General features: G+C 40.4%; 1 long non-coding RNA gene across 1 annotated transcript in view; it reads left to right on the top strand.

The window, feature by feature from the left end:
- Positions 1-8,950: 8,950 nt before the first annotated feature.
- Positions 8,951-23,163, top strand: part of LOC123643473 — a 49,020-nt gene continuing 34,807 nt past the window's right edge. The window contains exons 1-4 of the long non-coding RNA XR_006736804.1: positions 8,951-9,228; positions 12,130-12,231; positions 14,829-15,041; positions 16,144-16,209. This is a non-coding gene — a long non-coding RNA (uncharacterized LOC123643473). The remainder of the gene's footprint in view (positions 9,229-12,129; positions 12,232-14,828; positions 15,042-16,143; positions 16,210-23,163) is intronic.

The raw sequence follows: 23,163 nt of genomic DNA, 5'->3' as shown, positions 1-23,163 counted from the left end.
CTCATATTTATATATATGTGTGTCTGTTTCTAAGACCTCTAAACATTTTTCTCCATAAGCTGATTGCCACATGTTTCAAATTTAAGAAGAAACTTCTCCTGTGTGACATCTTCCCTACCTTCTCTAGTTCTCCAACAACATATTTAAAAATGCTAGATAGAAAGGAAATTTGATCTTTAGTCTGACCGGCCATTGACATTTTATGTGATGCTGAAATAAAGGAATGCTGTAATTTATCTGAGATTGGTTGATGATATAAGAGCAGGATCACACAGGTTGTAAGTTCAAATTGACTTAACTTTAAAATAACACTGAACCCGTGAATATAGAATTTTCTGTCATGTCAAAGAATTGTAGCAGGATTTGCAGAAGTGTTTATACATTATATATATTTATATGTATTATATATGTTTTTATAGGTATAGGTGGAGATAGATATGAAGATTTTATATATATATATATATAAACTTATTGAAATAATACCCAAACAAAGGAAATTTTATTGTATTTATTTTTATTAGAGATGGGATCTAACTCTCACCCAGGCTGGAGTGCAGTGGCATGATCAGAGCTCACTGTAAACTCACTGGACCCCCTGAGCTCAGGTGATCTTCCCACCTCAGCCTCCCAAGGTGCTGGGATTACCAGGGTAGGCCATCACACCCAGCCCCAAAGCATACTTTAAACAATTATTTAACAAATCTACATGGCTCTAACTGTACACTAGCATCAATGAAAATAAAAGCCAATGTGATTCATTTAGGAACTATATTTTAAAATATGAATTTGATTTATATTTCGAATAGATATGGTTGGTTGCACTTAGTGTCATTATTACAAGTAAGCACAAGGGAGGTGACCTAATGATGGTCCCCAGTGTTTCTGTAGGAAGCAACACATTTTGCTGTTTCAAAAGACACGTGCACACCTGTGCCTTAAAAGCACTTCAGCTCGGAGGCAGTGGGTAAACTTCCCAGCCAGGGGGGACTTTGATGAGACGTCCACCTGCACCTCTCCCCTTTTCTGCCTTTTTCTGTTTTTTGTTTTGTTTTTTTCTCTTCACATCGGCTTCTGCTTTGTCCGTAATCCAGGGTAAAGAAAACTAACGGAACAAGAAGGGGAAAGTTGAATTGCCAAGAACCCCCTATTTTCTGCCAGAAGGAAGGTGCAGGACAGTGAGGGTGGAAAGGGTTGAAAAGGAAGAAATGAAACTGGATTGAGGAGAGAGGACAGAGGACGAGGAGAGGAAGGTGTCTTACCAGTATACATTTTACAGTAAACATTATACGTTTTCTATTGTAGGACCTTTTGTGTCCCATTCCATGATGTCCCAGAGAACCTTCATTTCAGTCACAGATGACAGCAACGCAGTTGGTGCTGCCTCAGTGAAATGTGATCTCGGAAATGGTCCCCCACTGAAGGAAGGTGTGGCCTCTTCTAGGCCCTTTCCTGGCAGTCTGAGGGAGGAATTCCTACTTTAAAAGTTGAAACTTATATCTTAGCCCTATCAGGCCCCTATGCTAAGGATCTTTGATATTTACCTAATTGCCATCATGAATCCACTCTCTCTTACCTGGACAGCTGAAAATCTTAGCTAGAAATTATGGGAGACTCTTAAACCCCATCCCCCCGCCCCAAGTGCTGTGCCAGATTGACAGGCGATATTATACAGCAAGTGGTCCAAAGATCAAATAGTCAAATGAAAACAGAATAGCAGAATTGTTTTTGTTCTGATCTGCACAGACAAGGTGACATTTAGAACTATGTATTTCCGCTGTTATCGTGGAGAGTTCTAGGAAACAAATCATCAGGACAATTTGACTACAGTCGCGGAGGTCAGGTGTTTAGATGACAGAGGTTATGCAAAGCAGTGTGCCTATATGGTCATTGGTGGCCAGAGAAAACACTTTTCATAAGGAGCTGTTGAGATTGAACTTATGAATCTCTCTGAAGCTCTTACCACATCCTTTCGGCCTGTCTGTATTGCAGAGGTTATTTCCCTTTCCACATCTTGACGGGCTTAGGAACTGCCCCAGGGCCATTATTTCAAAGGAGAAATTTCTCTTCCATCCTGCCTGTGGTTTCTCTTTGCTCCGGGCCCTAGTGTTTGGGAAACACGGGGATGCAGTGACTTCAGCCTGATCCCCTATCTGGGGTATGTAATGCGTTTCCTGCTAATTCCCTCAGTTCCATCAGGGATATTTCTCTGCCAGAATTACTTGGCCAGAATCCACTGAAGAATGACTTTCAGCTTTGTGGTTACTGGATTCAACTGGAATTTCCTGCATCTCCCGGCAATTCAAAGATTCTCTCGGAGGGGCTGAGGCCCCAGCTGCAAGGTGTGTTTCTGCCACTAAACGTAAGAAGTCGGATGCAGTGTACAGGAAGATGCTCAGGGCCCAGTTCTTCTGAACATCCTCCCGGTGGCTTTGTGGTTGGACAGTTGTGATCAAGCACCGACTCAGGGAAAAGAACAAAGGAATGGGGCACGTGTGCTCGCCTCTCGGGACTCATACTTAGACAAGTATCTCATAGGAGAGAGAGTGAAGCACATGTCATGAGAGCAGCCCCAGCCCAGTGCTTTGGGCATGCGGAGAGATTCATTCTGTCTGGGGGATCTGGAAGAGAGTCGTGGAGGGAATGGAATCCACTTGAGCATGCAAAGCTGAGGAAGACTTAGGCAAGCACTGAGGGGAGGTGCAGGGACAGGGGTCAGGTAGGGTGACTGACTTTTTGTGGTTTGCTTTCCTGATTTTAGCAGTGAAAAGTCCTGTCCTAGGAACCTCCTCGGTCCCAGGCAAAGTGGGATGGTTTGTCACCTTTGGGAAGAATACCACATGTCCCTGGTATCCAGTGCCCAGCTAGCAGCTCTTTCCACCTTTGGAAGGGGTGATAGGGAGGCTTTTTTTTTTTTTTTTTAAGTGTTTCCTGAGAACAGCTTTTAAATGAATTTTTGGAAAATGAATAATTCCAACTTAGCTATATATCCTATGATACCCTGAAATTTCCCAGTAACTGGGAATTAGGTGTGAATTTAAGGCTCTAGAAGGGCTCCATACATTTGGTAAGATTTTGTTGTTTCCCTTGTTGTACTGTCTTGCCTGAGTGACGTGAACACTAACCACGGTGACTGTTCCCTAAGAGCCCGAGTCCTATGGAGAGGGCTTCCCTGTGATTGTGACGATCTTTTCTGGGCTTCAGCTTCTCTTTTTACAAGGAGAAAATTTTTCCTATAATGGACTTCTAACATGTTTTTAATGAAATAGTGCCTAGAGCTTGTGAATTTTGAAACTCAAGGTGTACTTTGTGGTCTGAAATGTTAGGAAATGCCCTAATCTTTATATAGCATGTACTGTAAGTTTTTATTTTGTTTTGTTCTACTTTTTACTTGTTAAAAAAATATATATGTGTGTGTAGGTCTTACTTATTTCCATCTTGTTCCCAAAAGGACCACAGATGGAATAGCTCTGTTAGAGATTTCATGATCTAAGTTGCCACCTATGAAACTTAATAAAAACAAGAATTGAAATATAAGAATATTAAATTCCAATTTAGTATTCACTCACAATAATAAAATTCTCTCTCCCATACAGGAGATCCACTGAGTAGTGAATTGGCAATCATTGATACGTTGACATCTTTGCCCCAGTTAATGGGCACAATTTAATCTTGGAACACAGTTTCTTCAACTTGTTTTTATATTCCTCCCACTCCAACTACTTTAGCAGATTTACTCAGGGCTGAGCTTGAACTCCTCTCAGCTGAAATCTGGGATTATGCGACCACAATCAAATTCCTAAAGAAATGGAAAGTTTTCCATGAGAAGCATCTGTCTAAATTATTCTCTCCCAGTGACCATTGTTGAGACTAGGTTTAGAAAAACTATAGATTGCTTCAAATGGATTCCAACTTCAGAGACAAGAAAGCACTGGATCTTTGACCAACATGCCTAGTAACATATTGAACAGGAATGCTGTCACCCTCATGCTTGTTTCACTATGGTGGCAACATCACCACAGCTCCAGATATCACATCTGGTAGGAAGAAGGAGAAAGGAGACCATGCTCCTCTTTTATTAAGAATCACTTCCCTTTCCCAGAATCCCTCTTGCAGACTTTCCTTGATATCTCATTGGTCAGAAGTGGGTCATGTGGGTCACTCCCACCTACAAATATGGCTGGGGATGTATTTGACTCTCCATTCTCCATTGTAGGAGTCAGCAAACTTTTTCTGTAATGACTAAGGTAGTAAATATCTTAGGCTTTGCAGGCCATTTGGTCTCTGTTACAGTGATTCAACTCTGCCATCATAGGGCAAATGCAGCCATAGATAATATATAAATGAATGCTATATTCCAATAAAGCTTTATTTATGGACATAATTTTGAATTTCATATAATTTTCATGAAATATTATTCTTCATTTGATCTTTCTTCAATCATTTAAAAATATGAAAACCACTCTTGTTCACAGGCTGGACAAAAACAAGCAGTCTGCTGGATTTGGGCCACAGTTTGCCAGCCCCAGCCCCACGTGTAACAGGAGGGTTGGAATGGCTTTGGGAGACCCAGCCACATGTAGGCTCTGTGCCTTGAATATAGAATATTGTGAAGTGATGATAAGTTAAGTCTATCAGACCCACTTTAATTTTCCTGAGAGCAAAAAGAAAAGCCGGCTTCCAAATCATTTTCCTTGTCATGAACAAATTAAACTTTACCAAATACCTTTAACACAGAAAATCTGTATTGCTGATCTTCTGGGCCAGGACACCTTACATAATTTGCATATTTTGTTTTAAGATGACCTACAGTGCTTGCAAAACGGGATCAGACACTGTCTGAGAAAACTCAAGAATAGAGTTTAGAACTGTTGCCAGAAAATTAATTGACACTGTAACATAGACATTTGTGTAATTGTTCAAAGATCTGTTTGCATAAGTTTCATGACAGTTCAGAGATAAAACTGCCCTAGATATTATTTAAAACAGGAGAGTGATGTATTAAACATGTTTATCTAGGGATTATTCTTTTTGAAAATATCTCTAAAATGTTACCTGTTCATTTCCTTAGAAACTTTTCATTTATTTTTGAATTTGAAAATTTTATATGTATGTATATGTATTTGTATATAAATATATATTTTATATTATTTATAGTTTATATATGTATACATAATTATAATATCTGGGAGGCCAAGGCGGGAGGATCACTTCAGGTCAGGAATTAGAGACCAACCTCAGCAAGAGCAAGACCCCATCTCTACTAAAAATAGAAAGAAATTAGCCAGACAACTTAACATAGAAAAAAATTAGCTGGGTGTGGTGCCGCAGGCCTGTAGTCCCAGCTACTCAGGAGGCTGAGGCAGGAGGATCACTTGACCCCAGGAGTTTGAGGTTGCTGTGAGCTGGGCTGATGCCATGGCACTGTAGCCCAGGCAACAGAGCAAGACTCTGTCTCAAAAAAAAAAAAAATTATAATGTAACATTATAAATATGTATATCTACATATATGCATATGGAATATATATACGTATATATACACATAATAGGGCACTCTCCTTGAAAAAAGAAATTTATTGAGTTGCATAGCTGAAAAGTCTAGAGATTCAGGCATGGATCCAGATGCTCAAATGAAATCATCAGAATGCAGTCTTGTTCCATCTGTCCTCTCTTCTCTCCACTGTGTGAACTTCACTCTTAGACTCCTTCCTTCAGGGTGGTAAGATGGCCATCAGCCACTGCAAGCACACATCCCAGCAGGTCAGCACTCCCAGAGGAAGAATAGCTTCTTTTCCCGACGACTGGGTCCTGTTGCACTGACTTGGATCTTGTGTCCCTCCCTGAGCCCATCAGTATAGTCAAGAGGTTGGAATACGCTGCCTGGCCTGGGTTGTGTGGTTGATTGTACACCCAAAAGCTGGGGCTGGCTGCTTCGTCTGAACCACATGGATGGAGAATAGAGGATCAGTGGTTCCCTAAAGGAAAATCAGGGTAAATAAATTCTGGAAAGACAAACAATTATCTGCTTACAGTAACATTTACATTTGATTTTTAAGCAAGGAGTCAGGAAGATAATATGAACACTCAAAGAAAATGACTGAGAAAAGAGAAAATCATAGGAATGTAAAGAAAATATTTTATACTAAGTTGGATGAAGTCAGTGGTTCATAATCTTGGCAATTATCAGAAACATATAGGTAGAAAAAGAAAAAGATTTCTCCCAGATTGACTGAATCGAGATCTCAGAGTGAGGTCTGGGATTCTGTATTTTTTTTAAATCCCTCCAGGCAGTAGAAATGCAGCTTATCCAAGGACTCACTTTGGGAACCATTGAACAGGGTTGCATTGAAGTACAGGGTAAGCAGCAGAGAGACCTCAAAATATAGAGCCCTGACCAAGAAGTTGATTTCTTTCTCACATAATAGTCTAGAGGTGAATGGCAGACACTCCTGTGATTATATGGGGGAAGAAAGACATCAAAAAATAAAAATTAAAAAAAAAAAGAAAAAATATATAGAGGTGAATGGTCCAGGATGGCAGGTGGCTCTGCTCTACAGGTTCATTCGAAGACCCAAGTTCCTTGTATCTTGTTCCATCCCTAGGGTGTTGTTTGCATGCATAGTTGACGCTGCCTGCTGCCACCTGCACATTCCATTCCGTGGGGAAAACAGGAGAGGACCAGAGAAGCACAGAGTTGTATGTTAAGGCCAAGGCTCAGAAGTGGCACACATCACTTCCATGTTCGCCATATTGGCCTGAACTTAGGTGGTGCAGCCCGCTGAAAGAGAAGCTGGAAAGTAGTCTTTCTCGCACCTAAGACATCAATATATTTTTTGTTTTGTCTCTCTAAATACATATATACACACAAATAGGTGGGCACATGCCCAGCTAAAATTGGACACCTCAAAATTAAACATTCATTACTGTCAGTTAAATTCACAAATTGAATGCTTGCATTAATGTTTATTCCTTCATGAAACTCCACGCGATGAAAATAAAGCAATAAAAATGGAAAAAATCAAAAAGTCCCAAAGAGAACAGGAGAGGAGTAGGAGGAGAAAGTGATGTCAACACTATCTTGCAAAATGAAAAACAGATGGACAAATGGAAACTGACTTGGCAGAGCAGAAAAAGCAGAAACTTAATGCCAGAGGGAGTTGAAGGGGGAGGCCAGTAAGAAGTAAGCCGATTCCCGCTGCAGAATCTCAGAAAGGCTGAGCTGTGGGAGACACCACCTATCTCTGAAGGCTGGAGGAAAGGACCAGGTCTGGAGGGAGGAGTGGGAAGTCTCTTGAAGTAGCAGTTGGACTCAGATTTCCTGCTCCAGCTCCTCCAGCATGTCCCTCCCCTACCTGAATAGGTACAAGAGCTTTGTTCTTGGAAATTCTAGAGAACCTCTGAGCTCTAGGACACAAGGCTCAACCAAAGGGGATGGGGTTGAAGAGGTGCCTTAAAGATTTAGTGGACCAGCCTGAGCAAAAGTGAGACCCTATCTCTACTAAAAATAGAAAAATATTAGCACCTGTAGTCCCAGCTACTCTGGAGACTGAGGCAGGAGGATCACTTGAGCCTGGAAGTTTGAGGTTGCTGTGAGCTAGGCTGATGCACTCTAGCCCAGGTACCAGCGCAAGATTTGGCCTCAAACAAAAAAAAAAAAAAGAAAAGATTTAGTGGAAATCTTCCTATAGGATGGTAAATCCCATAGTCCCCTTCCCACACTAGGTTCCTTGTGATTCTGGACAGCCAGTTTTACATCCTTCCATGAGGAGGTTGGAGAGTTCCTCCGTGGGGAAACTGACCAGCCCAAGACAGAAGACCTGCCAGGTTTCAATCTTTGTGGGTCCCCATCTGCCCCACCACAGTGAAGCTTCTTTTCCCACTGACGAGCAACTGTCTATTCACTCAGAGCTGCCACTCAGCTTTCAGTAACAGTAATGAGACATCCAAGAATCACCAGACATTTTAAGAAAGGCTTCAACAGAGGGAACACACCAAACAAGAAACATGGAGACATGGAGTCACCAGGAAAAAACTTCAGAGAATGGTAATTTATAGTTTTGGAGAGATAAGAGGAAATTTTGCAACAGTAAAACAAGAACAGAACGCAATGTAAAAAGGAACATTTAAAAACCATTAAAAAAGAAAGTGACATAACTCTATGGAGATGATGGGCGGAAGAGAAAAACAGGAGCAGGACTGTGAGGGGCTCAGATCCTCAGGTTGCATTGCAGAGAGCCAGCAGATGATGTCTCAAATGACAAAAATGAAAAATGGCAGTTTATGCATGTAATTTAGAAACATAGATATAAATACATAAAGAAAAAGCTAAATGAGTTGAAAATTATTGATTCTGGAAGTGGGAAGTGAGGGTGAGGCAGAAGACAGCTGCTTTTCATTATAAGCCAGTACTGTTTGATTTATTAACCCATGTTTATGATCACATTAAAATATATTTTAACATTTGTATTGGTTTTGATATTATTTTAAAATAACTTATACTTTAAAATAGTAAAACACATTAATACCTCATATCTCAAAGTCTACTTCCCACCAAGAGTTGAGATGTAAATGTAGAAGTCTCTATATGAAGTCATTAGTGCAAAGAGTAGCAGCAACATACCGGGGGGAAGAGGCAGTTTACAAGGGGACTCATGGACTTCAGACCTGGGGCATCTGAAAGAATCCTGGAAATTTCAGGAGGGAAAGTGGATATTCCTATTTTGAGAAATCTGAGCAAACCATTATAGATCAAGCTGCCAAATGTCTGCAGAGGTTTGGCAGGTGTGGTAGAAATTGCAGATGCTCTGCTTTTAAATTTTGTTTATATATTTTAATAATAGGAAGTCAGGGTGTTTGGGTAACATTGGGAAATGAAGACTTGCTTTTCTTTTTAAGTTATGACCAGAAATGTTTTGCACAGCTTTAGTCTGATACTAATTGAATCCTTAAAATCCCCTCTCGGATCGTTGTTTTCTGAGTTTTCCTCTCAGCCAAGAGTTCCCATGTGACCCCGCTCTGGCCAATGAGCTATAAGTAAGTCTGTTTAGGGGCTTTTGAACAGGGTGATGATGTCATTTTGGAGCTCACTGCGGTCACCTTGCAAACCACAATGGCAATTCCAGAGGAATTCTGAAGACACCAGTCCAAAGCCCTGGCATCAATAAATCCTAAACCCATACCAGTAACTGTCTACTTCAAGTCTCCCTGTTATGCAAGAACAATAAAGCCAAGGTCAGTCTCGTTTTCTGGTGTTTTTGTGGTTTTTTTTTTTTTTTTTTTGCAACCAAAAGCATTCCTACTTTCACCATTGGTAAAAATATGGCATTGTATTATTTTTATAAATTATATTATAGCCTCAGTGATTAGACAGTGTCCCCTACAGCAATTGAGTGAAGGGAAGTAAAATGACTCATTCTCATCACTATGATCGTTCTTACATTCATACCTTTGGGTGAAAGTTTCCAACAGAGCTTCTCAAGAGGTGTGTGCCTTGACACACAGATGTTGCAAGTGTGATGAATTTTGATCCCTCCTCCCAGGGGGTCACCAAGAGGCGGCTTTGGAGCCCCCGTGCACTGAGAGCTCCATCTGGATTGGCCCCCCCCCAGTACACTGTGCAAATAGAGTTCTTCACTCCGAGTGCTGTTAAGTAAAATACACCAGGAAGCCATGCTCTGGGATTCACTAAGAGCATTTATGTGCATTCTCTCTCTTGGTCTTCACAGTATTCTGAAGTTATCATTCATCTCATCTTCTAAATGTAGAATCTGAACTTTAGCTAATGGGTGGAGCGTCCCAGTGGGCATAGTCGTTTGGTGGCAGAGTCAGAATTTGGAACTAGGTCCCCAGACCCACTTTACTGCTGCAGAGAATAAGCCCACTTATTATTCCAGCTCTGCATTCGCAGTTTACACTTCCCTCTGGGTCTACCTGACAATAATGGACTTTCATTGCCGAGAGAGCGTGGTGGGAGGAGGAGGCGAATGGGGTGATGTGACGCAAGCCAGGGGAAGGAGGGCAGCTCAGCCCACTAGAGTCTCTGTCTGTGGTCTGCGAAGATGTGACGAGACCCGAGAAGCCGGCACGGAAGACAGTGGCCACATTGTTCTGCTGGACTGAGGCCGAATGTGCTTCGTCACCATGTGTTTCTTTAGCCTCCTGAACTTTGTTGGATGGCATTGTGCTTGTCTCCTGCACCGGCTGCTCAGGGTGGAGAAAGCCTGGGCTAAGTCCAAGTGGACGTGGCATTTCTACTTGTTTCTTTAACTTCTCAGGCAGTTTCTCTGAGACTGTTGGCCCTGGGGCTACGCTGCTCAGAATGTTTTATTTCCACTTGTGAACTGGGATGGTGCAGCTCCGGTAGAGAATTAGGGGCATCTGGGGAACAGAGAGTTGGTCCAACTTTCTCGTTATACAGCCGAGAAACACAAAGCCCTGAAAGGATGAATCAGTTTTCCCAAATCACAGAACGAGTTAATGACGGACCAGGAAAGGGACGAAATTTGCCCCCAGGGCAGTCAAGCTAGGGAGAGTCCAGTTCGGGAGCCTGCCACTTCCTGAGTGTGTGACCTCATGTGACCTTGGCCCAAAAGTTCATCTCTCCAAGCTGGAGTTTCCTCATCTGTAAAGTAGGGAATTATAAAAGTACCTTTTCTATGGGAATGGGAGAAATAGTTGAGATTATTCATGTGAGAGGTGAACTCTGCTGCCCCGGTGCACAGGACAAGCAGAAATGTCACATTCTATCATTACTGATGCCCAGCCTGCTGCTCTCTATGCAGTTCTGCAGCTCTTTAGTGAGCTAATAGCTAACTGGGAATCATAGCGAAAAGCATTCCATTCATCAAAACTCATAGAACTGCATTTACAAAATATAAATTTTACTGTATGTAAATTATAACTTAATAAACCTGAATTTTGTTTTCATTTGAAGCATTCGTTCCATTACAAATTATCAAGCCTCGTTAAAAACACTTACTGTTATTTCAGCCGATCCTTGCACAATTACAACTGCAACTTAAAATAGTAAAGCTAAAATTAGCCGGGCATGGAGGTGCATGCCTGTAGTTCCAGCTATTCGGGAGGCTGAGGCTGGAGGATTCCTTGAGCCCAGGAGTTTGAGGTTGCTGTGAGCTCGGCTGACACCACAGCACTCTAGCTCGGGCAACAGAGTGAGACTCCGTCTCAAAAAAACAAAAAACAAAAAACAAAAAAAATATATATATACATATATATACACACTCATACAAAAGCTAAAGGTATCAGTTTAGAGAAAACTGAATTTCAGAGTTTTAACCTTATTCTAAGTGTAGACATAATGAATGTCAACTTAGGTGCAATTATAGATATTTGCCAAGAGTATTGGTTAAGAATTTTAAAAATCTCAGCAACCAATTAAAAAAACTGTGCCCTGTGATTAAACAGAGATTGTTTGTGTGCTTTTAAGGAAATTGCTGATTTTCCTTTGTAGCTTATGTATTTTTTGTTGTCTGAAGACTTGAATGGTTTTTATTAACTCCAGACATTATTTCTTTGAAGGTTTGTAAAGTCAGAATGTATTTTCCTGCTTTCCTAGTTCTCCCAAACAGACATGACTTGGCTCATCTGGAACCTTGTGACAAAGGTAGCCCTCTAATGATGTCATCAAGATCTACCCTACATCATAATTATCTGTGAACATGTCTTATTTTCTCCTCTGAAGCTTTATCCTTTTGAGGTCAGAGGCTACATCTAAATGATATTCCCATTCCTAATGGTTCTAAGTACAGTGCTGAGTGAATGAAAAAAATCAATTGTTAATTTCTAACTGCTAAGACAGAATTAAGAAGTGATGTATTATTTCATAGAGAACCTGAATAAATGAAATCAACACAAAATGCTCTTTCATTACTGTTAATGGATAGAAGCAAAAGTAAGAAGTAATATATTGTTTCAGAGGGCACTTTAGGTTCTTGGTTTAGTAAATAGACAATCTTCCATTAACATGTCAATTATTTTTAAATGAATGCTTCTGATTGAACCTGAAATTAGGGCACCTGGACTGTAATCCCAGCTCTGTGACTAGCAAACTGTGGAAACTTGGCCAAGTCCCTTGAGCTTCTGAATATCAGTTTCCTCCTCTGTACAATGCAGGGATTGAGGTCGTTATTACATCATCGCCGAGGTGGCTTCCAGCGTCGGAATCCAGCAAGTGTCCCTCAATGCCATGGGCAAGCAGACCCTTGGGAAATGTCTGTGAGTTGACTGAGGAAGTTAGTTAAGTGCTTTGGCTTTAGCATTGTTTATTTTGCAAAACCTTTTTTTATTGATAAATATAAAAAATGAATTCTCAGCCAAACTTCTCCTTGGATTAGCACAAATTCCAAATTGGCAGGTTCCAAATTACTGACATTTTATGTTACCTATGGTTAACTTAAAGTGCTTGTCACTTTTACATCTTTCTTACCTGTTCCATGAATTACAGAATTATTTTCTTAAATAAAAGGGATATTTAGAGGTTATCTTACCCAGGATTCTAAATCTGGGGTCTAAATCTATGAGCTTTAGGTGCCCATGAACCCACAAATGGAGGCTTCAGAATCCTATCACTCTTTTTGGGTCTTCTCTACCTTCTTTTTTCTTCTTTTTATTAAAAGCACTTATCTATATTCATAAGGGATAGTAATAAATAAATTAAAAAAATAAAGAAAAAAAGGGAAAAAATTATTTAAAAAAGAAAAGCACTTGAAGTTATCATATGTATGCACATTTTCATCAAGTCTGTGCCTGGGCTTCCCATTCTGTGATCCACACAGAGAACACTAGATCGTAAGTTCCAGGAGAACAGCATGTCATCCTGTCTTGTCCACCATGCACCCCAGAGTCCACGGAACAGGGCCTGCTACTCTGTGGATGCTCATTTGTTGACTGAATAAATGTGTAAACCCAAATAAGTCTCAGTTCAGTACTACATTCCCTATACTCACAAATCCAGTTCCACAATCCTTTAAAAATATATAATTTCTGGAGTTTGTAGAATAAGTAGTAAAAGGAGGTGGGGGTATATCCCAAACACACTTGAAACTTCCTAAAAATCCTCTTTACCCACCCATCTCTCCCATATCCCATGCAACAAGGCAGATGCCTTGAACTGCCTTCTCTCGTTCTTCCCCAAGCTCTTTCTGCTGGCTCCATGTCATCCTCATTCCTTCTCTCTCTCTGTGCCCCAAGGCCTATTTTTTTGTTGTCGTTGAGATATAATTCATGCACTATAAAATTTACCTTTTTAGAGTTTACAATTTAGTGATTTTTAGTATAGCCACAAGGTTGTGCAACCATCACTACTAATTCCAGAACATTTTCAGCACCTCATAAAGAAACCCATACCCATGAGCATGATTTCCTTACTCCCAACCCCTGGCAACCACTAATCTACTGTCTGTCTTTGTAGATCTTGGATATATACCTAGGAGTGAACTGCTGGGTCTAACTCTAGGTTTAACTTTATAAGGAACTGCCAAACTATTTTCCACAGTGGCTGAAACATTTTTACATTCCCACCAGCAATGTATGAGGGCTCCAATTTCTCCACATCTTTGTCGACACTTGTTATTGTCCATCTTTTTTATTATAGCCATCCTAGTGGGTAAAAACTGGTATCTCATCGTGGGTCTTGATTTGCATTTTCTTAATGATAAATGAGACTAGTGATAGTGAAAATGTTTTCATGAGCTTATTGGACATTTGTATACCTTCATTGAGGATATGTCTATTCAAATCCTTTGCCTATTTTTAAATTGGTTTATTTGTCTTTTTATTATCGAGTTGATAATAGCTCTTCATATATTCTAGATACAAGTCCCTTGTCAAATACCTGATTTGCAAATATTTTCCCCCATTCTGTGGGATGTTTTTCTATTTTTTTGATGCTGTCTTTAGAAGCACAAAAGCCTTTAATTTTGATAAAGTGCTCAGTAGACACACATGGCTAGTGGCTGTCCCGTGGGATGGTGCAGGTATACACCATTTGCACCATCTCAGACAGTGCTGCTCTAGATCAGTGGTTCTCAAAGGTCATGCCTGACCAGCTTCATCAGCATCATCTGGGGACTTGTTATAGATGCCCATCTTCAGGCCTCACCCAGACCTGCTGAACTGGAAACCCAGGGGCTGGGGACTAGCAATCTGAGTTATAAGCTCTCTAGGCGACTTTGCTACATGTTCAAATTTAAGAAGCAGTTCTCTTTTGATGACTTTTTTTCTCTTTATTTGGTCATAATAAGAATGTAAAACACCCAACTGTGTATGTCCCTGTGGCTCACCTACCAAGTGTGGGACCATAAAGCTAAAGGTCACCTTCCCCATCTGCAAACACAGGACGATAAGTCTAAATTCTCAAGCTCCCGTAACAGGGAGCAATCAACCACACACTAAAGTTTAAGTAAGGTTAATGCTCTACTCTTGTTTCTGCTGTTTATTTATCCTTTTACTTAATCCCTCCTTTCCTTCCTCTCTTCTTTTTCTTCCTTCTGCCATCTCCCCATATTCCTCCTTTTAGTTTTCCTTCCCACTGGCCTCTTTGTGGACTACATCTCATACTTTCCTTCACTTTACTTGTGACACAACAGTCATAGATTCCTGATCAGAAAGGACAAGGAATGAAACAAGACCCTAAGTGACAATTTTATCAACAAAGGTTAGGGAACATAAGAATTTAAGATATACATGCATATATATACAAGAAATATGTATGTGTGCGTGTGTATGAATGTAGGTATATGGAGTTACCCATCATCTTGTTTGGTAACCTTTATGATGATTATACATTAAGTCTAGAAAAATACCCTCTCCAGGCTCTGACCATCATCGAGGGTGAGCAAACTTGGGGTCAGGTCAGCAGGCAGAAGACCAGGAGGAACAAACAGATGGCCTCCACCTAAACCTGCACCACTGAGGAGTTCTAGATTGCACAAGGATTTGAAATGAAAAATTTCTGGTGTCTTTTGAAGAATGGGAAGATCTGGCAACACGGGCCCACATTTCTGTACAGCAACAGTTGTCAGGAGGTGAGTTGTGAATGCGCCTGTTAGAAAGGACTCACGTTCTCCAGTCCACCCCAATCCCTGCTTCTCCCTAATGCGGAACACTTGGCTGGTTTCACTGATGTACGTTACTGGCCTGGTCCCCCGAAAGCGTTTGAGTTCAGGAGATCTGTGTGCTCCTTTCCCTAAACTCTGCCATGCAGAGGTGGCAGGAGGTGGAAAGGAAAGATGCAAGGAGAGAGAAGCCCTCCAGGCTTTTTAAAAATTGTGGTAAAATATACATGACATAAAATTTACCATTTTAACCAATTTCATATATATATATATTATTTCAGAATATTACAGGGGTACAAAAGTTTTGGTTATATATATTGCCTTTGCCGCATCTGAGTCAGAGCTACAAGCATGTCCATCCATCCCCTAGACAGTGGGCACTGCACCCATTAGGTGGAAACACCACTCTCCGCCTCCCCCGCTCCCACCTGTCTGACCCCCAATGAATGTTACTACCATATGTGCACATAAATGTCCATCAATTAATACCAATTTGATTGTGAATACATGTGGTGCTTGTTTTAACCATTTTTAAGTATACAATTTGGGGGGGGAGCGGGACAGAGTCTCACTCTGTTGTCCTGAGTAGAGTGCCGTGGCATCAGCCTAGCTCACAGTAACGTCAAACTCCTGGGCTCACGCGATCCTCCTGCCTCAGCCTCCTGAGTAGCTGGGACGATAGGAACGTGCTTAGGCTGGTCTTGACCTGACCTCAAGGGATCCTCCCGCTTTGGCCTCCAAGAATGCTAGGATTATAGATGTGAGCCACCATGCCTGACCAATTTTAAGTGTACAATTCAATGGCATTAGTTACATTCACATTGTTGTGCAACCATCACCACTATTTCCAAAACATTGTCATTACCCTAAACAGAAACTCCCATAAGCATTAAGCAGTAACTCCCAGGCAGCCTCTGACAACCTCTAATCTTATCTTCCAGGAGCAAGTATGTATTTCCTCAGGCAAGTAAATAAGACAGTTTTGCTGATTGTTTAACATAAGGACAATATGCCCCATCCCAGTACTGTTTAACACAGACACAGGGAATTATGTGGGTTTCTATTTTCACAGGTAAGGAGAGAGGAATCTGATCTGTACTTACATAAGCCGTATTCACTGAGGGAGAACCACAGCCAGGTAAGGAGTGACGGTAGCAACACCAGGAATAGAGCTGGAGGAGCATCAGGGAGGGATTGCTGTCCTTCAGGCCAGTTCTCTGAGCCTAGATCAAGCCGAATTTCTGGACTTTTCATTTGAATTCCAACGTGTGAATACTTAAAAAAAAATTATATAAGCTATATATCCAGAAGGGGTTTTCTTAATGTTTTCAGTCTTGTCAGCCACGAAAGTAACATGACTCACCTCCTCTTCTCAGCACCAGCGTCCATCCACCTACGGGCCACACCACGCGCGCGCACACACACACACACACACACACTGCTCCTCTTTCCTTCCCACATCCCCTTTAACACAACCTCCACTTAGTCAAAAATTGACAAAGAGCACTGACAAAAACTAGGCCAGCTTCACAAAACATTGCATTGTTTCGTGAAACAGAAGAAAATAGCATATTTGTTAGCTTTCGTCTGATGTGTGTTTGCATGTGTTGCTGTTTCAATTCTTACATTTTGTGTATTAAAATCCCTACATTTCTAAATAACAAAATTAGAATTTCATAACAGTTTTGGTACAAAGGTCCACAGTGCGTGCTAGGTTTTTGTCTGTCAAATAAGACTACAAAGTTTACAACGATCAGTTGAAACAACCAGTAAAAAGTTAAGGAAAAGGCCAGGCGCAGAGGCTCACGCCTGTAATCCTAGCACTCTGGGAGGCCGAGGCGGGAGGATCCCTTGAGCTCAGGAGTTTGAGACCAGCCTGAGCAAGAGCGAGATCCTGTCTCTACTAAAAATAGAAAAATTAGCCTTCCCAGCTACTTGGGAGGCTGAGGCAAAAGGATCGCTTGATCCCTCAAGGATGCAGTGAGCTATGATGATGCCACTGCACTCTAATCAAGGCGACAGATGGAGACTCTTTCTCAGAAAAAAAAAAAAAAAGAGAGACATTAAAGAGATTTTCAACAATGTAAAAGTTAAAGAAAAGGTAATGTACCAGAATTCCTCTTGGGAAAGCCTGTTATTTATTGGAAAGAAATATTTTGATAAGTCACTTGAGCAGGAAGGGTGGGATCTAAAGAACTTGATCAAGTAATAATAATAATAGTAAATTGCCTCTTATAGAGCCTGAATCCTGTTAACAGGAGCCTATTTGTTCCGCAGAACTGCGAGTTGGTTTTGTGTGTGCTTGTTTGGGAGTAATAGCAAAAGGAAAGCAGAATGTCTTTGCATAATAGAGAGAGGAGACCCTGCTCGCCTGGCACTGCTGAAGAAAGAAAAGACAAACAATTCTCAGTCACAGTACATCTGAAAGCAGATAGAATTGAAATATCTACAGTCTGAGCAAGAGCCAGACCCTGTTTCTACTAAAAATAGAAAAATTAGCCAGGCGTCGTGATGTGCACCTATTGACCCAGCTACTCAGGGGGCTGAGGCGGGAGGATCACTTGAGCCCAGGAGTCTGAAGTTGCTGTGAGCTACAATGACATCACTGCACTCTACTCAGGACAGAGTGAGACTCTGTCTCAAAAAAAAAAAAGAAAGAAAGAAAGAAAGAAAAAGAGAAAGAAAAAGAATTGGAATATCTAATATTTTGCTGTAGGAAATATAATTATAAACCTCTAGGCTAAGGTCTCTCACTCCTGTTGACATTTTGAGCCCAATAATTCCTTGTTTTGGGGGCTGTCTTGTGCACGATAGGATGCATAGCAACATCCCTGGCCTCTAACCTCTAGATGCTAGTAGCATCTTCTTCCTACCCCAGTTATGACAACCAAAAATGTCTCCAGACATTGCCAAATGTCATCTGGGCAGTAAAATCACCCCTGGTCTAGAATCACTGTGTTATACCTTTAGGAAAGTCTACTGTGCTTTAAAAAAGTCAACAGCCAGCTACCAAGATGAATGCTCTTATAATAGGAAACAGGACGTGACTATAGGCTTCTTGTACTGGGATACTTTACTCCTGTACTAATGTTGTAGACATGAGCCATGGCCTGTACACTGTAATTCAAGTTTTTAATAAATGTCTGACACATGTTGCAAAGACAAGAGGAGCCAAGAGTTTGATCTTATGAGGATTCCTAATTCCTCTATGCCCCCTGTCAACCTTGAACCTTCCTTTATGATAGCACTTTACCTAACACCTTAACTCCTGCATGCATCTGTTTCCCTTGTAGCCTGCAGCTCTTTTATTATCTCCACTGCACAACACAATGCCTAGAATATTTTAAGCCTGAAGTCACAAACTAGCAGCCCACAGGCCTGCAGCTATGTTTTATTTAGCCCTTTTAAACCTTGAGAATGTTCACATTAAAATATAGATTTATAACTTGTCTGAAAGAATCAGAAGAGGGTCAACAATCCACTAGTGTTGCCACGTGGCCACAATTCCCAGAGCCCGTGAGAATCAGCTTCTTCTTTGGAAGAGGTGCAGACTTATCAGTTTGCAGAGTTCCCTCCACCCTCTTGGAATTGCCCCAGTCCCTTCTCTTGTTTGTGTTACCTTCCTGGCCCCCTCAAACGTGTGTAAATTTTCAATTCCTATTTTAATTATCCCTAAAATATTGACACTAGTTGGTTTTTGATTTCAGATTAGGTATCCTATTATTGTATGGTGTAGAAAGAAATAAACAAAGATAGCAGTCTGAAACAAAACTGCATCTATTTGTTTGCCTGCAAGGGAGAGCTGCACTATTCAAGTGCAAACTTAACAGATCTTTGTGAACTGAAGTTGAAAGGGCTAGATATTGGCAAAAGAAAATACATCAAATATATGCTGAGTGTAAGTCTGATGACTCATGAGGTGGACCATACACTGCTCTTTGCAACTGGTCATTGCAGTAGCTTAGCAAAAGCACAGTTCTCAAAGAGAACCCCACTGATGGGTTATGTAAGGCCCAAGTGAGCCCCAGGGCCTCACAAATCTGCATGCACTTGCTTGAGGACAACTGGAAAGTTTTTTAAACAATGGTTAATAATAATAACAACTATTATTTAGACAATCAGGTGTCTATTTGAATGACTGAAACAAAAGGTTTCCTAGGGTTTAGTTTGATCTTCAACTCTAGTACTGTCTTTCTGGATCATTAAGAAGGCCTTAGTGATATTAGATGCAGGCCATTCAGTGTATTTGAATTGGGCCCATTCTCTTTTTACACCGCTAGGGAATCTTCCAGGCTCTTGCCTTTCCCCAAGCCCAACTCCAGTGCACTGCACCAAGCAGACTCTCACAGTTCCTAGGACAGACTGGGTATTTCCTGAAACAGGACTTTGTTATTTCCTGGCACTGTGATAAATCAGTCAACCTTATGACCACAGATTTTGGACATTAAAATAAATTATTGCTCTATCAGAGGATCTGCTTTTAGGCACAGACATCAAACCAAGCTTCATTCCCCTTTATTAGTAATTGACAGGATGATTAATAACCTCTTGGCATTTTAAAAGTGAATACTTAAATCGTGATGGATAGACTGAAATATTGAATCAGTCAGCATATTTACAAGTATTTGCCTCTGTGAACCTAGTAATTGACAATCTCTCTGATTTGGCATAAGAGATTATTAGACCATTCTTTCCTGAAGAAAGATGATAAGGGAAATGCTCTAAGATGTTAGTAATTACAATAGCAGGAAAGGGGATGAAATTGGATGTATTTGGATGCTTTCTAGCATCTAGGGATTTATTAAGTGTTCTTAAATTTCTGCCCTTATGACCTTCCCTTTAATTTAAAAAATTGTGGTAAAATATATGTAATACAAAATTTACCATTTTGATCATTTTTAAGTGTACAGCTCAATGGCTTCATTTTTTAAAAACCTGTTATTTTAGTAATAAAAAGTGTTGGTGAGTGGAGGGAAGGAGGACAAATTTATTTAGGTCTATTTTCACATACCTAAAAGGGACCCAATCTATGTCACCAAAAACCCATTTCCCCAAACCTTTCCTAAAACAGCCTCAAATCAAAGAGGTGAGGACATAGCTAAAGTGTATATTCTACTGCTTTTTAGAAACAGAACTCCTACTGTTTTTCGTTTTTCCAAACTCAGTGTGGGTGGTTAGATTGTGCAGAAAAAAAGAAGATATTCCTGTCTTATAGTTTGGCGAGATGAGGAAGTGTGGTTAAACTTGAGTGAAGAAGCCATATCAAAACACTTCATCAACTAGTTTCAGTTTGTTTATCTTATTTGTATGCTTTCTAAAAGTTATAAAAATCAAAACATGTAAGCAATATTAAAATTTGAGAAAACAAATATTCTTTACTTGAAAAAATTATTGCTCCCTCAAAATTAAAAGTGAAAATAGTGTCAAATGCATGTTTTGGACTTGAATCTTTTACCTTCACATAAAGCAAAGAAAATATTTGCTTCAAATGTATTTCAGGCATTATATAGGCCAGTTAGTCCCAAATAGTGATAAAAAACATTTGTTTAAGTAGTATTTGATTGGTGCCACTGTTAAGCTTGGAACAGCTGGGAACTAAATCCCCTCCTTGGAAATTCCCAATCCATAGTGAAAAGGCTCCAAGGAGTCCCACAATAAAAAAGAATTTATTCAATTTTTTCAGAGGTTAGCATCATATTTGCTGTGGTGTCATTTAATCTGGACCCATAAAATATTTAACTTCACCACAGCATCGTTTTTACATCACCATCAAAATTAACTTTTATCAAGATAGGAGTTTTTTTTTTTAAATGTACTGCGATCATTTTCTTCCATTCTTTCACTTTCCTGTGTGGTATCATTTTACACATTAGGAAACAGAGGCTATAAAATAATAGTAAAATTTCCTGGAACTACACAAAATGTCATCTCATGACAAAAGCCTTTATTTTTATCTTACTTTTCAGTGGCATTTTTTTTTGTAAGAAAACAAATTAGATGTAAATCATTTATGCCCCCGATGTTATTGACCAAAACCCATTGCCTGCAATCCCAGAAGTGGCCACCAGGTGGTGGTGAGCCAGTTTGGATGCATAGGCGCCCTTTCCAGGGAAGTCTGAAAAACAATGTTTTTGGTTTTGTTTCTTAATGGAAGGAAGGGAGTAAGGGAGGGTGGGATGGAAGGAGGAAAGGACGGAGGAAGGAAGGAAGGGAGAGAGGCAGGAAGGGACGGAGGAAGGAAGGAAACATCAAAACTATCAAGACATCATTATGGAATTAAGAAGATGCATCTACTGTTTTTTTTTTTTTTATAAACAGAGACCAACCTCCTTCTCTCTTTCCTTCTTTCCCCGCCCAACGTCCTCTGCCCTTCTGAGTTCACTGGCAGCTGCAATGGGCACAGGGCCACCTTCCCACCTCAAGGAGAGGGGCCACTCTGCATTTCTGCCAGGGGGTTTCTCTAGTATAAAAGAAGGGCTTAGGTGTCCCTTCTGTTTGTGTGCTCAGGGAAGCCTGGAAGACCCAGGAACTTAACCTTGGGGCAGCCCTCAAACAATGAGGGTCTGGAGTCAGCTTTTCTCTCTGAGGGGGGTAGGGGGGGATTCTGAGAAGCTACTCTGTGGTTCCTCAGGGGTCCCAGTGAGACTGAGCTCTGACCGTGCCTAGGGGAAAACTGCTTATTTACATAAGGCCAGTAAGTGTACTGGCCTTTTCTTTGTCCCTTCTCACTTTTCCTCGCTTCCCCACTGGTACTGAGATCACCTTCCCAAAGCACTACTGACCCGGAGTTGTCTTAGGGTCTGCTTTGAGGGAACCAAACAAGGACACTAGTACAATTTACCTCTGACATCTTATCCATCTTATTAGATGTTGTATTAGTACTGGAATCAGGCACTGGGACTCATACCCAGATTGGTTTTTGCACAGCCATCAAAAAATATTAATAAAGAAAGAAAGAAAGAACTCGTGCTTGTGTCAGATCCTGCTAGCTCTAAGTCTGGCAAAACAACGGCAACACAAGCCAATATTCAAACCTTTAATTGACTTGCTAATTGCAGTTCTTAATTTGAGCTTTGCCTCTACGTCCATCTCTTTTTTAAGCTGTTGGATTTCTTGAAAACCCCCTTTTTAAACTAGGTCTCATTAGGACTACAAGAAAAGAACTAAATTGCATACAGTAACATGGTAGCCACTGCATCATTCTGTGTTTATAATTGGGCTTCTACCCAAGCCAAACTGCTTTTCCCCCTTTTAAACGGACTTTATTTTTTTTAAAATTTGTTTTAGGTTCACAGCAAAATTAAGCAGGAAATATAGAGTTCCCATACATTCCCTGCCTCCTCCACGCAGTCAACTTCCTCAACTGTCAGCACCAAACTCTTAAGGTTAGGTATTTTTTTGTCTTTCTGAAACTTTTAAGCATTTTTGAACACTGTCTATTTTACAAAGTAGTAATGTGGTGATTTCCTAACACTGCCAACTCTGCCTTTGATCTTTTTCTTTATTTCTTTACATTTTCAGCCCTTACCCTTCTTTTTTATTTTATTTAAAAATATTTAATTATCAAATAAAGATGGAATACATTCAAAGTATACAATGTGATGATCTGATATTTACATACATTGTATAATGATTACCACAAATTAATGTATCGGTCAGCACCTGTGATGTACTTTGGATACCCAGAATTTGTTTATCTTATAATTGAAAGTTTATATCCTTTGACCAACATCTCCCATCCCCCAAACCCTGGCAACCACTGTTCTACTCTCTGCTTTTATGAGTTCAGCTTTTTAGATTCCACATATGAGCAAGGCATGCAGTATTTGTCTTTCTGTGCCTGGCTTATTTCACTTAACATAATGTCCTTCAGGTTCATCCATGTTGTCAAAAAAATGGCAGAATTTCCTTCTCTTTGTGGCTGAATAATATTCCAATGTATATTTAAACCACTATGTCTTTATCCATTCATCCACTGAGAGACACTTATGTTGTTTACATACCTTGGCTATTGTGAATAATGCTGCAATGAACGTAAGAGTGCAGTTATCTCTTTGACTTACTGATTTCTTTCTCTTTGGACATATACTTA

Source organism: Lemur catta, chromosome 8, assembly GCF_020740605.2.
Source record: "Lemur catta isolate mLemCat1 chromosome 8, mLemCat1.pri, whole genome shotgun sequence".
Lineage (NCBI taxonomy): Eukaryota > Metazoa > Chordata > Mammalia > Primates > Lemuridae > Lemur > Lemur catta.
Note: the sequence above shows the minus strand (reverse complement) of the source record. Positions and strands in the feature narration are given on the sequence as shown.